At 38.7% G+C, this 13,703-nt stretch overlaps 1 pseudogene; it reads left to right on the top strand.

Annotated features, from left to right (window-relative positions):
- The window catches only part of LOC115690868 (2-oxoglutarate-Fe(II) type oxidoreductase hxnY-like), a 35,368-nt pseudogene extending 25,969 nt beyond the window's left edge, over nucleotides 1–9,399 (top strand).
- Nucleotides 9,400–13,703: the final 4,304 nt, after the last annotated feature.

The raw sequence follows: 13,703 nt of genomic DNA, 5'->3' as shown, positions 1-13,703 counted from the left end.
GCCAAGAAGGACGGAGGCAATAGCATGCCGATTTGGTCGAGGGGCTGAAATTGAGCTAAATCGAAATAGTTGGGGCCATAGGAGTGAAATTTAAAAGTATCGTGACCAAATGCAACGACATGGTGCAAGATCCCCCCCTCTTTTTCCATGTCTGTGTAACCCTTTTTTTTTTTTTTTTATCTTTTTTCTCCTGTGCTCTCTCTTGCTTTTTCGTGAAAGATTCCCTCACTCTTTATTGTGGGACCTTTTTTTTTAATCTCTTTCGCTCTTTCGCCATGAACTCTTTTATTTTTAGATTAATATCACGAAAAACATAAATCGATATATTTGTGATAAATTTACAAAAAAATAATTTTTGATCATAAAAAACTCAAAACTGATAAATATATAACAGATTTACCCTAAATTGGATATCCTTTAGTTGATCCAACCCAATGTTGTTGCTTCTGGTTGACACCATTGCTGAGTATAATGAAGGTGACACTGTTTTGTTTACTGTCGATACTTTATTCATTGGCGTATGGACAATTTAACAGCACTTATGAAGAGTAAAGATAAGGGAGTCCGAAATTCTCCTATCACGTGTTTTCTTTTGGAACGATTAAAAGTTTTGTGTTGATATCGTTTTACAAATATAAAAATCTAGAGTAATCAGTGGATAAATTTCACAGAGCGAGATAAATCTATTCACATGATGTGATTTCTACTAAAGTACTACCATTAAATTAAATGATTCACTATATGATATGCAATATGTGACATGCATATTATAGAGCTAATTAACTCTGTATGAAATATGTATGCAATACTTTTTGAGATTTTCTTTATTAGTTAAATAGGAAACTGCCTAAATCTACACGATGACCTAAATTAAACTGGGATATACTTTATATTAAATCCTAATTTAAATCATGTCATTTCCTAGGTCATTACATGATTCATAATGCACCTAAGTTATGAATTTCTAAATTAGGAAACATGCATAACCGATGGTTAGAGTTTTCATAAGTAGTTGATTCATACTATCAACTTTGTGTCTTGAGAAACGTCATGCTCCTAGCACATTTTCAACTCTACCAAATCAAGGGTGCTCAAAACATGCGTCCTACATGCTTTTGATTCAACAAGAAGCAAAGATGGTTAGATGAGTCATGAGATTTGTGCATATAATTGATTCTTAGTGTGCCTACCGAGCGCCAACCCCCAAAAAAAGATAACATAATTAGAGTTCTCAAGCATGTATCACGTTAGCATATATCGATCTCAATGTAAGTAACGTGTCAATCCCAACCCTGCCCTGGTCATGAACTGTTTCAGGTCATTACCTAACTGCTACCATATTAATGTACATATAGTTAATTATTTGGTACTTTAGTTTAAGGGGCAGACTTTGTCGCTCTGTCTCATTTGCCTCCAAGTCCCTATTGATGACTCCCATATGACATATTTAAAGACTAGGAACTAGTGAAATGCTTAATACCGTCGAAATGATCCTGCAACAATTCTCCATACGACATACCAATCCTAATATTGTTTTTTTATTCATAGTTGACGCACAATTGGTATAATTTGTATCATAATTACGTCATCATTACCTTTTAACATCAATAGTAATATCCAATTAATCTTCTGTAATTTCCTTCTCCCTTTTGACACCACGTAGAACGCATTGGTAGAAAGTGGAGATTTGGTGAGTGGTCAATTTTTTAATGTTTTCTTCTGTTCGTATGTTATTTTTTTAATAGGGAAAATACCACAAAAAATCCTAAACTATGCCAATTGTGACAAATTTACTCTGAACTTTTTTTTATGACACGAAAAATCCCAAACTATACTACTTATGATAAATTTACCCTGAACTTTTTTTTGTGACACGAAAAATCACAAACTATGCCACTTGTAACATATTTACCCCACAATACTTTGGCCCAAGGGTATTTTCGTCTTTTTACTTTTTCTATTTTTTTTTCCTTTTTTTTTCTTTTCTTCTCTCTTCCCTCCGCCAGCCATGGCGGAGGGAAGCCGGCGAGGGCGGTCCTCGCCGGCGTCGGGCGAGAGCTGACCTGGGCAGGAGAGGGCAGCTCTCGCCCTACGTCGGCGAGGGTTGCCCTCACTCGCCACCCTCGCCAGATCCGACGAGGGAAGCCCTGGCCTGAGTCAGGTGAGGGTCGCCTGAGTCGGGCGAGGGCTCCCTTCGCCCGCCCAGGCGAGGGCGACTCTCGCCCAACGCCCAAGCCCAACGCCGGCGAGAGCCGCCCTCGCCGGCTTCCCTCTGCCATGGCCGGCGGAGAGAAGAGAGAAGAAAGGAAAAAAAAAAAAAACAGAAAAAGGAAAAAGATGAAAATGCCCTTGGGCCAAAGTATTGCTGGGTAAATGTATCACAAGTGGCATAGTTTGGAGTTTTTCGTGTCATAAAAAAAAGTTTAGGATAAATTTATCACAAGTGATATAGTTTGGGATTTTTCGTGTCACAAAAAAAAGTTCAGGGTAAATTTATCACAAGTGGCATAGTTTGGATTTTTGGTGGTATTTTCCCTTTTTAATATATATGTCATTATGTGGCTCTTGTTACTATTTCACTTGGTCCTACACCATATAACTTGTTAAGAGCGCGTAGCAAAAACCGATACCTTCATGGGTAAATTGCCAATAGGGAAACATATCTAGTGGGTCCTCAAAAGCGTACGTTAGAAAACGAGACTCATTCCTTGAGATATTCACTAACACCATAACAGATCGTAGGGCTACCAATATGCCATCGGTTCTGATACCACTGTTAAGAGCAGGCAACATAGCCTAATTTCGAGCTCGTTAACATAATGTGGCTCTTGTTCATATACTATCTTGTAATATAGATGTCATAATGTGGCTCTTGTTTTCACTTGGACCTACACCATATAACTTGTTAAGAACGAGTAGTAGAAACCGATACCTTAATGGGTAAATCGCCAATAGGGAAATATATCCATTGGGTCCTCAAAAGCTTAAATTAAGAAACAAGATTCGTTCCTTGAGATATTCACTAAACACCACAACAGATTGTAGGGCCACCAATATGCCATCGGCTTCGATACCACTGTTAAGAGCTCAACAGAGCCTACTTTCGAGCTCGTTAACAAATTCATTTTGATTTACCTTCACTCAAAAACTTAAGCCAATGAGTTATGTGCTAACTAGAATATAGTAATTGCTCCAAACCATACCTATTTTCCAATGTGAGATTTTTTTTCTATCACAACTCACACGTGCATCTTAATATAACTCCTTAGTAAAATCATAAAGAAAAAAATGAATTCATCTAATCTAAGCTAGCTTTAATTATCGAGAAAAAGAATGTAAGCTAGGGTGTTGGTAAGCTGTCTCATTCCACCTAACGATTAGTCATTGACCCTGTCATGTGCACGCCGGCCCTAAGCTCGATCACAAAAGATTGACTCCATCATTTTCTTTTGATTCATGCAATTGAAATGGTTCGTGCTTGTCTCTCCAACATGCGATCCAAAAGATCACTGAAATTACGACAAGATGAAAAGAAAAAGAAGATCAAGCCTATCGATCGATTTCATGGATCAGCTAAACGAGGTTCTCAGTTGAAAATAGGCAATAAAGTACAGCAAAAAACCTCCCTAAGTTCAGTCAAATGATGGTGGGTCAAGAGAGTGGACACGTGATGAAGCACCCATCGATTTTGGCGACTAGAATTAAAGCGATGTTAATTCAAGCTTTTGATACGTCGAACCGAGAATCATGGGTACGAATCCGTTTTATCTGTGCATAAAACCCTTTTGTTTGGTGGATTTATAGTTTAACATGAACAACCACCAATCTTAAAATGTCTTTATCAAGCAATCTCTATTCACTTAAGCATTCCATATGTATTACGCGTGTGTATACATAGTAGATGAAGGGGAAAATTGTTGCATGCACCTTTCTCTTCAAAGCTAGGGTTGTCTTTGTAGCCATCAGTTTTAACATTGTTTTGTACTCGAGATTGTTGTGGACCAATGGCCACTTTGTTACACTTTCTAATCGACAAAAATTGGGAATCACGCGAGTCTAGAGCATGGACCAAAGACTATGCGTAACCATATCATCTATTCCAATGTCTAAGAAATAAAAGGAACAACAACTTTGAAATCATAGACTATCGTATGAGAATCGTTAGATTCATTACGAACGTGCACAATAAATATAACAATGTTGTTCCATGGGATGAATCATCAGATAGCTGTCAAATCACAAACAAAAGGATATCCTTTCGGTGATCCAACCCAATGCTATTGCTTCTGGTTGACACCATTGCTGAATATAATGAAGGTGACATCGTTTTGTTTACTGTCGATAATGTGTTCATTGACGTATGGACAATTTAACAGCACTCATGAAGAGTAAAGATAAGGGAGTCCAAATTCACCTATCACTTGTTTTCTTTTGGAACATTTAAAAATTTTGTGTTGATAAAACGATATAGAAATCCAGAGCAGTGAGTGAACAATTTTCATAGGGCAAGATAAATCGTTAGGCATGTATTGATTATATCGTCACAAACACCGTATGCATACATTCAAATAATTGTCCAAATCACTTGTTCAAATTGGTTTTTAGATAGATGATGAAGATATAAGTTTCTTTGGTAATTGTCTTGTTAATTGGATGTGTCTCGTAACATGACTTTGAAAAGAGAAAGAAAAATAGAACTAAAGTACAAAGACACCAATAATACAACATGGGCAAGCGACAATAGTACTATTGTTGGGAAAACATATGCATGTACTCGAAAGAAGAACAAATGGTGAAATAGTGGATAATAGAAAATTGAAAGCCATGTGCCTCCAAGGCTCCAATTATACAATGCCTTGGAAGTTAGGAGAGAGAGAGAGAGAGAGAGAGAGAGAGAGAGAGAGAGAGAGAGAGAGAGAGAGAGAGAGAGAGAGAGAGAGAGAGAGAGAGAGAGAGAGAGAGAGAGAGAGAGAGAGAGAGAGAGAGAGAGGTGTTTTGTTTGTTGCATGCAAGGGTTTGTAGACTCAATAGGTATAGGTGGATCACATGAACACCTTCACGTTAGGGTGAGCTTCTGAGTAGTAGAATGCATTTCATGCAAGTCTGTCATTATGATGCGTTTCCATGTGCAAATCATAATGGACAGAGGTTATGACAGAAAAGAACACGAAAAATAGAACTAAAATACAAAGACACCAATCATTCAACATGTACAAGAGACACGAGTACTATGGTTGGCAAAACAAGTGCATGTATTCGAAAAAAGACATGTAGTGGAATTGTGGAAAATAGAAGATTGAGGGTCATGTGCCTGAAACTATATAATGCCTTAGAAGCACGATAGAGTGAGGGACCCTTCTCATTTGTTTGACACAACAGACACTTGTAACTAATAGTCTCTCCACAAGCACAACATGTGCAAGCACTAGGGAGAGTGTGTGGTAAATGAGACCACTAAAGTGGATTGTGGCCGACTTTCCCATTAGAGATTAGGATTTGGCAAATAAAGTGCAAATCTATACTTCAAGAATCTTGCTCTATGAGTACTTAACTTTATGACACGCTCTATGTCACACCAAGCGCAAAACCCTTATATCTTCTATATATTAAGTCAATACGCTCAACTATGATGAGCCGACCGAATGTGTTATTTAATCATGTGAAAGACAAAATTACAACAAAGTTAGACCTAATCATTTCATTTGTGTCATTCTCTTCTTATAAAGTCATTTGTCATCTCTCTAGCTTTTTTTTTTTCTTTTTCCTTTTTTGCTTTTCAATTTAATGAGCAAGATTCTCTTAATTTCTTTCCTTCATTTTCCATGATCAACCTACCCCTTCCTCAAAAGCGTCCCTTACAATTCAATTGTATGGATTGGTGAATGCTCTCTTTTTATGCCTAGTTTTGCCTTTAGCATTGTCACTACTAAAACTACATAAGAAAACAACAAAAAGGGATCAATTTCCCACACTTACTCTCAGCAAATTGTCTAAAAAACTCTTCCCAGTATTTACTCACTAATAAAAAATGGTGAACTCTATCTCAAGGCATCTCCTAGTTGGGGCTTCACACGTTTGGAATGGAAAAATGTGTTATCTCTAAGGCTTAATGATAATGAAAAGATACTCTTTCTCATTTTCACCTAATTAAAATGGTGTCCGTATTAGGGATGGACCATCAAGGGACCTTTTCTTCTCTCTCTCTTCTCAGAGGCATTAATGTGACATTAACTGAATGCTTACACCATACTTGATTTTTACTATTTGAGCACTTCATGTTATTACGTGTGACATAAGTGAAAGCTGCCGACCTGCACTACTGCACCATGATCTTTTCCATTCCAAACTTAGAGAGTTGAACAATGCCATCAAAGTCCTCCACCATGATTTTTGAATGAGAAATAGAATTAATATTGCCTCCTTTTCCCCCTCTTGCAACCAAAAAAGATTAATGCCCAAATTCTCACGCTTGTCAAAAAAACGTACATCTATTTACCTTTTAATTCTTAGTGATTATCAAATGTACCAAGCACATTGCTCTAATTCTCATCTAAATACTTTAGATCATGAGATGTGATTCACCCCATACGTTCCTGATTCTGCACATCTCGGACCTTGGATATGATATCATCGCTAAATCTTAGTACTTGATTAATTAAAGGGGAATAATAGAGAGTACTATGTTGACGACACTTATTGAGCATTCTTAAAATAGATCTGATTCAATCGAACAAGTACTGATGTGACGCTTTGAAAATCATCAGATGATCTTATCTTGTTAGCTAATTGGTACTTCAAGATAATCGATAGAACAATCTTTAATAAAAAATACTTCCGGTCTCTCCGTGAATTCATTGCTCAACCACCTCCACCAAAGCCACGCTCACAGAAAAGCCAAAGGTTCAAAGATATTGACATGTAATGCCTTCTACGAGCAATGATGTAAGTCTAATGCTTCTAACATTTATAGATACTCACGGGCTTGCAACTATAAAATCCCCTCCGTCCTCAGATCATCGTCACTCTTCGCCATCTCTGTGAAATCAGAGAGGTGGACGGACGGTGGTCTCAGCAAGCTAGCAACGACATGCCAGGCAGAGAAGCAGCAGCGAGCATGATGGCGCAGAGGCCATTGTAGTCGCCGGAGTGTTCCGACTTTGCCTCTCAACCGTTCAACCTCTCTAGCTCCGATGTTCAACCGTCGGCATCTCTACTCAAACAGGTCTTTCATTCTCTCGAGTTTTTCTGCTATTTCAATTTGATTCCCATTAATGAAACCAAGGAAACCGAGGTTTTGATTTGTGATGACACTGACGGACGAATCCAATCTATTGACCCCAAGCGTGCTCGGATTCTAGCTTTTTCTAAGTGATCAATCATGAATCAGCCATCATTTAATGGAGGACATTTCGCGCAGAGCAGGGGTTCTTCAGTTTGCCTTTGAGCGAGAAGATAAGCTGTTAAAGAACGAGAAGAACAGAGGCTACATTCCTCTGTTTGATCAGTCCTCGATCCTGCAAATCAGATAACTGGTTTGTGCCTGATGATTTTATTTGTTCTTTTGGGCGTCACGTTACTGAAATTTTGCTGATTAAAGCGGATTTAGATGAATACTTGGTGATTTTCTTATGGCAGGCTACTACAGATTGGTAACCTGTCCTAAACTCCACCAGAATATCTTCTGTTGCACCCTCATGGCTGTTGCTGACATTAGTGGCCTATTAATGGTACAGGAGTATCTGCTCTTGACATTGGTTAATTACTAGCCAAATTTCCTTGGAAAAGAAATCCTAGTTAAACACAGTTATTGAAGAAAATATGATATGTTTGATGACCTACATTAATTTCTAAACAGAGTCCACTTTATGAATGACAAACTATAAAATTGATATGCTAGTGCCTTTATCATCACTCGGCCTTAACGACGAACTTTTGGATATTAATCTTTGTATGTGTTCTGGGATTGCTAACCACAGGTAAGGCTTAACATGCATCTTTTCACATGAATCTAATAGGTGTCCTGCAGTTCTCCATATTTAGCAAGGTCGTTCTCTAATTTTTTTATTTGACTTGCCGTTATTTTGCTTCTTTTTGTCAAATCTATACTTTTGCTTTGCTTTTTCAGTCAGCTCCACTCTCCATCGAGTTATAGGGAATGGTCAAGAAGGTATTCTGTGAGGCCTTTTTGCTCTCTCTCACACACATTTCTGCTCATCTTTTAAAAAATTCAGCAAAAACCATTAAGAGATTTTGAAGCTTTGTCGAATAAATTTGTAAAAGGGCAGTACTAGGAAGAATAGAGTATAATTGAAGCCAATCTTGGATTGTTGTAAGCTGATTCAGAAAATGGTCCTAGGTTTGATTTCGCGTTCTAGTGGCAAGTCAGTTGGACTTGTGATCAAACTTGTAGGAAATTCCTCTCAACTTGAGATTATCTTCAGGGATGATCCAACATTAGTTTCTGCAAAAGAATCCTTCCCTAGTTAGCATCTTTCACTCAGTACCTTCTCCATTCTCAATGACTCTTTTCTGCTGATATCTCTGTTGAAGAAATTTTTATGCTCATGTTCTCACAAAATGCAGATTGCATTCTTCATAAAGCCTAACCATGATTGTCTCGTCCAGTGCTTGCCAACATGTACGTCACAAGAAAATCCTCCCAAGTAACCTGTCGTCCACACATTAGTCACTTTCCTATATATCAACACGACCATGCTATTTTACTTCCTCTCTTGTCAGTTCTCAGTCCTAAGATTTAGATCTTCTCCTCCCTGATTCAAATGACGTCTTTATGCATTGTGTTTGAGTGTCGATACTCTGCTTTGAATCGTGCATGTCGAAGTGGATATTGCATGTCCAGGGATTATCGAAATGGATATGGTTGAACTTTTTGTTTGTGTTAAGAGGACTGCATCTAAGTTTTAACTCCATTTTACTCGTGAGGCATTGATATGATCAACCGCATGCTTGGCGCTCTCTTCAATGGGGTGAAACCTTTTCCTTTGGGGATTTGGGCACTGTATTTGTCATTGCTACTCCAATAGTTAATAGACATGTTACACATTAGCAGATTGATACCGGCAGCGGATCCTAAATTTGTTCAAAATTGCATCATGTGCAGGTTTCCTCCCATCTTATGTCAGACCTACTTGTCCCAGAGGTACTGCGATATTGTTGATGATGTTAACGTATACAGAAGGGAAGGAGCTTAACGTTTGCCAGCGAGAAGCGGAAGCCCGAGAATATCGCAGTTACTTTGGGACAAGTAGGTCTGCGTATGGGGTTATGGAGGTGGGAGTGAAGAAGGATTGATTAGAATGAATGGTTCCTATGGCAAGTAGTGCTCCATATAAGCATCACACACAAACCGTTTATCTGATTTGCAGCATTTAGGACCTGATCGAAGTAGCCTTTGTTCTTCTCGTTCCTCAACAGCTTCATCTTCTCGCTCAAAGGCAAACTGTAGAACCGTCTGCTCTGAGCAAAGAGCTCTTCCATCACATGCTGGCTGTTGATCACATAGAAAAAAGCCAGAATCCGAGCACACCCGAGACCAATGGATTGGATTCGTCCGTCAGAAAAACTTGAGAGAACAGAAAACCTGTTTGAGCAGAGACGCTGACAGTTGAATATTGGATCTCGAGAGGTCGATTTGGTTGAGAGCCGAAGTCGGAACAATCTGGCGACTACAATGCTGTCTGCGCCATTCATGCTCGCTGCTGCTTCTCCACCTGGCATGTCGTTGCTCGCTTGTTGAGATCACCGTCCGTTCACCTGTTTGATTTCAGAGTGATGGTGAAGACTGACGATGATCGAAAACGGACGGGGTTTCATAAATGTTGGCGCAGAATTATCCTCTTTGATTTCATCAAATTAGCATGGAGAGTTTTTTCCTGTTTTGAGGGCGGTGTCGAATTGGAGAAGTTGACGTTTGGCTTTTCGAACACTGTACTTCATTTAGTCCGGTAACATATATGCGGGATGTGCACCGCCGACATCGGAAAAGCATATCAGTCTCGAATTACCAACTTGACTTTGAATAGTGAGGAACATCAATATAATTATATGCAGGAGTATGGAGACATGAATAAGTTACTTTGAGCAAATTAAAATAGGGAAATTAACAATATTCGTAAATGGATCTTCAGCAGAAAATGCATATAGATTATCTTTTTTTCCCTACTGATGAAAGGTAAACAATGTTTGCATGCTCATTAGATGTACAAAATGCATGAACTACAACACTTGGATTGACGCTGTACGTTACTTAATGCAAGTGGCAGTAAAATGAGTCAATACAAGAATGTCGCTATTTCGAATGTAATGGACCGAACAATAGATGTCATAGCATCTGTTTCCAGTGTATATCTCCATATCAATCTCTTGTATAATCAATGAACTGTTTCAAGTACAAGAAAGCTTAAAGAGTACAATTGATTAGCCAACTACTAATTAAACTCCTTTTCATTCTCCCCTTAGCTCGTTATGTTTCCAATCCTTTGTAGGCTTGGCGACACACCTACCCCGTCCAGAAAATCTTGTCAAGTATGTAGAAAGTTGCATGTACAGTCCAATCTATCGAAACTATCGTTGAAAAGCAGACGGACCCGTCTGTTGAATGGCAGGTGAGTTGGTGCTTAAACATGCCTGAGGCGTTTCCTTTTCTTTTCCTTTCTCAAAGAGTAGCATATACAATTAGTCCCTTTTCTTTTAGGCCAAAAAGCAGTCTGCTTTAGCTCCGGCAAGTTGTGGGAGATTTTAGAAGGCTTTTTGGCAGGTATTACATGGATGTATGCTCCTACTTTCCTTGTTGCGTCTGATTCTATCCCTAGAACTGTTTAGACCAGACAAGATTACGTTTACACCCATCTTGGTCGAATGCTAGATAAATTTATAAGGTGTTCACTTAACTTTAGACAGTAGTAATGAGTAATTGTCTGCAGATATAGAAATACAATAATAGAAGCATTAGAATCCTGCTGAGAGCAAGCAAGCATATAACATCCATGTCAATGACCTTACTATTTACTTGCAAAAGGGACAGTATATACGATGGTCCCCATGCGGAAATGATTCATCTACACACTGAACCCGCCGTATGCTTCAAAGTTTGGGATTCAACACTCAGAATTTATCCTACGGTTGGCAAAGTAACCACAACATGCGAATATTAACCGTTCCTTATTGCCTTTAGGTGGTCTTCTGTGGGTAGCCTCCAGGTAGAAAACTTATCGATACTTTGTCTAAGTGTCGAAGTTCGTCACTCTATTCGTTTTCCATTTAATACAGAGAATCTCTTCACAGAAATAGTGATCTACCAAATCAATGCATATGCCAGTGGTTGTGCTGTATGTGAAAGGCCAAACAAACAGCTAATTTAGGAGAGGCAAATAAACTAAAAAAGGCTGAAGCCGCTTGAACTATTGCTTCCATGTACATAAGAAGATTGTTAGTTGTACATACATACGTACATGAATGTAACCCATTCGATGCTCCTCTAAGCTCATTATGCTTCTCTAAGCTCCCTACTTTGGGTGAGTGCGGGTTGACAGGCTTCTGCTTCTCAAGGGCAAACTCTAAGTTCCTTCACTTCTGTAGACATTTAAATCAGCATGACTATCATCGAATCTTTGGGACAAGTAGGTCTGACATTGGGCGGGTGGAAACCTGCACATTGATGCAATTTTGAACAAATTTAGGATCGCATGCTGGTATAAATTTGCTAATGTGCACCATGTCTAATCACTACTGTAGTAGTTATGTTAAATGCAGCACCCAAATCCCCATTCGAAAAGGATCCGACCCCATAAAGAGAGCGTGCGAGCATGCGGCCGATCGTATCAATTGATCAAATCCAGGACAGGTCAATCAATGCCTAATTCACGAGTAAACATTTTTTCCTCATGAATCATGGAGTTAAACGGAGACGCAGTCCTCTTAACAGTGCTCGGATGATCCTTGGACATTTAATATCCACTGAGCATAGGCACTCAAGCACACTGCATAAAGACACTCATTCGAATCGGAAGGAGAACTAGATCTTAGGACTGAGAACTGATAGGAGAGGAAGTGGAATTGCACCATCTTGTTGATATATAGGAAAGTAACTAATGTGCGGAAGACAACTGGCTTGGACGATTTTCCTCTGACATACATGTTGGCAAGCACTCTGATGAGACAATCATGGTTAGGCTCCAGGAAGAATGCAATCTGCGTATCGTGAGAACATGAGCATAAATAGGATCTTTTATAACAGAAGTATTAGCAAAAGAAGTCATTAGGAATGGAGAAGGCAATGACTGAAAGATGCAAACTAGGGAAGGATAAAAGATTAGGCTTCTTTTGATAAAACTAACGTGGATCATCCCTGAAGATAATCTCAAGTTGAGAGGAATTCCAGAAGAATTTGATCACAAGTTCAACTGACTCGCCACTAGATCGTGATCTCATAACCAGGACCTCTTTTTGAATCAACTTACAACTATCGAAGATTGGCTTCAACTGCCCTTTTACCAGTTGAAGTAGTCACGACTGTGGTCACCAATCGTTCAGACTTTTTTCAATAGATTCGACAATGCTTAAAAATTCTCCTAAAGGTTTTCGCCGAATTTTTCAAAAAATGAGGAGAAATGCTGGTTTGTGTGTGCGCGTGTGGGAGAGAGGGAGAAGGCCTTACAGAATGCCGTTCTTGACCATTCCCTATAACTCGATGGATCGGGGACCTGATTGCAAAAGCAAACCAAAAGTAGAGATTTGACAAAATGAAGCAAAAAAGCAGCAAGTCAAATTGAGAATGACTTGCTAAACATAGAGAATTTCAGGACACCAATTAGATTAATGTGAAAAGCTCATTTCATATATCACCAAAACATGCTCTCATGCATCAATGCGTGTTAAGCCTTATCTGTGGTCAGCAATCCTAGAGCACATACAAAGATCAGTATCCAATAGTTCACGAATCAGAGCTAAGTGATAATAAAAGCACTAGAATAGCAATTTTATTGTTCGATATTCATAAATTGGTCTATGAGTAGAAATTAATGTAGGTCACCAACATATCATACCGTTTCACCAACTCTGTTTAACTTGGATTTGTTTCCTGACCAATGTCAAGAGTAGATGCTCTTTAACTACTAACGGGCCACTGATATCAGCAAGAGCCAAGAGGGTGCAACAGAAGAAATTCTGGTGGAGTTTGGGGCAGGTTAACAATCTATAGTAGCCTGCCATAAGATAATCTCCAACTTCATGTTCAAAGCTTTCCTCATGCCAATTTATCTATCTATACTATTATTAAAGCACATTACCTAAAAAGACAATTGCTCCATCGTTCTAGCATATCACCAAGATTCACTATGAATGCTCTGTACGAAATAGTCACGGAAAGAATGTACTTTTCAGGATTACTGTGAGATTCTTCTGTCCCGTATTTGTAAAGATTATGTAAGACTGAATCTAAGCAATGAACTAAACAACTAAAAGAGGGTAATTACATAAATAATTGTAGAATGTGTATGATTCATGGTAATTCTATGACCGTTGACCTGCACAAAATTAACCAGGACAGAATGGTGATATACCATCGTGTGCCTGTGTGTAAGAGCGTTTGAGAGATAATATTCAGTAGTTGCAAATGCCAAGTGCCACGTTTTTTTTACTTATATCCTATAATAAGATGACATGTGTTTGCTAAGTTGGAACAA

The sequence above is a fragment of the Syzygium oleosum genome, unplaced genomic scaffold, assembly GCF_021117445.2.
Source record: "Syzygium oleosum isolate NSW1041296 unplaced genomic scaffold, Sole_v2.1 Sole_v2.18, whole genome shotgun sequence".
Lineage (NCBI taxonomy): Eukaryota > Viridiplantae > Streptophyta > Magnoliopsida > Myrtales > Myrtaceae > Syzygium > Syzygium oleosum.
This window is presented reverse-complemented; position numbering and strand designations above follow the sequence as displayed.